Genomic DNA, 3767 nt, shown 5'->3' on the forward strand with positions numbered 1-3767 from the left:
TATTAATATATTGCCTACCGGTATGGGGAGGAGTCCCGAAATCACAACTAATAAGTATAGAACGGGCCCAAAGATGCATACTTAAAGTAATGTTTTTTAAACGTTTTAGGCATCCCACAAAGCAGCTGTATCGTGAAAATAGGCTAATGAGCGTGAGAGAGTTGTATATTTTACATGTGCTTCTATATAAACATAATGAACTCCCATATAACACAATACGCGAACAAATTAAGCAAAAAAGGCTCCGACATAATGTCTGTCAAATACCATCAAACAAAACAAAATTTTCTAATAAACAAATCCCTTTCTTATCAAATTCTCTATATAATAAAATTAATAATCTTAAAAATTAATGATCTAAATATTTTTGAAATGACCACAAATAAACTCAAACATGAAGTTCAAAACTGGTTTCTAACAAAAGACTATAGAGAAACTGAAGAATTGTTAGAAATTATAACGTAATACATTTAAAATATAACATGACTCTTCTTAGTAAGTTAAACTACTTTAGGATCAATAAATAAAATCCACCACAAAAAAAAAATATAAATATATTAATAATATACAACTTATAACTGCATCTTGTCGCATCTAGTAGCTTCTAATACTGTGTTGATTCATGTCGGTATCAACTCACTTATTGTTTTATTGAGGGTACATGTAATTTTAATACAACAGCGAAGTACAATTTATTTTGTGCAATGATTACCATTTTTATTAGAAACTGTGGTAATAATGTAGTGTGTTTGATTATCAATTGGTAGACATCCTGTTATTTAATTATGTGTAACAAACCAAATATGTGAATCAGGTTAGCTACTTAACTACCCAACTGGCGAAATGGTCTGGGTATGTACCGAAAGTAATTCTGCTTTAATTAAATATCACATTACACGTATCATTTACATTACATCAGTTGAACTTAATAATTAATATAGGATATTATTTATTAATACTTATATTTCAATAGGTTTAGGATACATTTAAACTTGCTTAATTTAAAACTAGGTAATAATTTAGATACCTTACGTCACTAACTAGCAAATAAGCACATATTCTTTTAGAAAATATTATATCTATCTATATTTCATACATATAAAGAAATATACAATCATATACCTTCACTAGTATGTACATAATTATCTGGTGGTATACATACCGACCTACATATTTACTCATTACTACTCATACCTTTAAATTAATTATATACTATGTTATATTACTTATTTATTTTTCCTCTCAAAATTATTAAACTACTACTCATTTTGTGCATTATAATAGTCAGACATACACATTCTTGAACTATGGAATAACAGACCGATACACGGGGAGTACTAATATCCTAAACACAGGGAAGTTAGTTAGGAGTTAGAGCTCAGCCATGTACTAGTAGATTGTGTGTAGACTACATACCTACCACTCCAACAAAATATCAATTTTCCGGGAAGGCACCAGCTTTTATGTCTGCTTCACATAAAACCTACTGTCTGTATGTGCCTAGGTTCTTTAAGAAGTCCTAGCAATAAAAACTTCGTACCTACTTGTCTAGATGCACTTACCAAACATAAGTATATAGGCTTCTTCTTAGTGTTTGTATCTAAAGGTTGTGATGTATAATGTTGTGTGGTAGGTATTATGAGTATGTAGTAGCATGTACATGGCTTTTTTGTATAATACGTTTTTCTTTTGAGACAAAATAAAAATATTTGTATTTGTAGAGAGAAGAGATTTAGTATTAGCCCTTCCAATTCCTTTACCTCTTCCATTAATGCAAGATCTTTGTTAATCGCCGATTTCTTCGCTTCATAGCTGTAAATATAAAAAAAAAAATACAAAATACTTGAAATCAAAATCAAATAGAAAATAATTTTAATAACCTAGCTCATGTAAGTAGGTGTAAAATTTACTATTACATAATTCATTATCTATTAACTTAGTTACATCGAAAGTTAAAATAATATTTTAATGATTATAATATTTTGATAATTTACTTACAATAGAATGTAGTCTGACCGGCGTGAGTGCAGACACACGGGATAACCAAGCGACGGTTCGTCGCGCCCTGAATGTGTTTTTGTTCCTAACAGCCCCATTTAGCTCATACCGCTCTGATACTAAACGACAACGCATCCCTTGTAAATCTGACAACCGCCGTATTCATATAAAAAAAACCACAAGCGACAAAAATGTTTATAAAGTAGGCAGGTCATGTTTTACCAAGCGACATACTACCAAATTGAATTAATTCAAGAAAAAATTACTAAACGACATATTTTAAATAGTAAAAAAGGGCAATTATTGACTAACCGCCATATTATGTCCTGCCATATGTATCCCGTTATGGTAAAAATATCTAAGTCACAAAAATAAAAATAAAAACAAGAGTGCAAAAATATCTTAGTGTGTTTTTTTAATATTTTGGATCCGAGCAAAAAAACCTAAAAGCCAAAGTACTAAAAATAAAAATTGGGTAAAATTTACTATGTACAATATATTATATTAGAAAATTATCTATGTGGCATTTTAATATAAAAAGGTTAGAAAGATGTCGTTTAGTCGACGGAAACTATAAAAAATAACCTAAGATTCGAATACCTAAGCGACATCAAAAGTCATCATAGAAACATGAGAGTGAGACTGAACGATGCAGTTTTTTTTTCTGAACCGTTTGATGTATATAACTCAATTTCGCAAAAAGTGTCGCTTAGTAAATTTTGCCTTTCCACCGTCGATATATATATATATATATATATATTATTTAAGGGTGTTCCGACACCATCGAATTATCTAAGTTAATATACTCAAAGCAGTAGTAATTCACAATAAAATTCAATAAGATTATTGCAAAAATTGAACAAAAAAATCTAATAGAACATCTGGATTCGAACCGGGGTCTTCTGCTTTCCAGATCACCCAATGTCCCATCTAAGCTATTATAGTCTTGTAATATATTGATATAGTCTTGTCGTGGGGAAATTTACTTTTCTATTATAATGTTATTATAGCTGTTTCTCATGAAAATACGGATAAAACTATATTTTTTTTAATTGAAACCTAGCTAGATCGATTTATCGCCCCCGAAATCCCCTTAATACTAAATTTTATGAAAATCATTGGAGCCGTTTCCGAGATTCAGATTATATATATATATATACACGAATTGGTCGTATAAAGATATAAGATAAACTGTTATGTAGACATTTATTGAAGTCTTAGCGATTCAAATACCTGGGCTCTGAAATCTGCAACGGTGGTTCTTGCAATGGAGAGATTCGTCATAGGATCGGCATGGCACAAGGCGCCATGTCACAATTAGAGAAAATATGGAAGAGTAGAACCATCAGCATAAAAACCAAGACCAATATTGTGCGTTCACTGGTGTTTTCCATTTTCATATATGGCGCTGAAACATGGACTTTAAAGAAAGCCGACCGAAAACGAATCGATGCCTTCGAAATGTGGTGCTGGAGAAGAATGTTGGGCATACCTTGGACAGCACACCGAACTAATGTGTCGATCCTGAAATAGCTGGGCATTGTGACTAGGCTCTCTACCATCTGCTTGCGTAGGGTCCTAGAATACTTCGGTCACATGGCCAGAAGGGATGAAGACAACCTGGAGAGACTGATGGTAACAGGGAAGGTGGAGGGAAGAAGACCAAGACGAAGCCTCATGCGATGGACCCATCAGATTCGCACTGCCCTTGAAACCACTGTCCACGACGCTTTACACTCTGCTTCCGACAGGGGCAGATGGCGGCAAAT

Source organism: Leptidea sinapis, chromosome 12 (assembly GCF_905404315.1).
Source record: "Leptidea sinapis chromosome 12, ilLepSina1.1, whole genome shotgun sequence".
Taxonomy (NCBI): Eukaryota; Metazoa; Arthropoda; class Insecta; order Lepidoptera; family Pieridae; genus Leptidea; species Leptidea sinapis.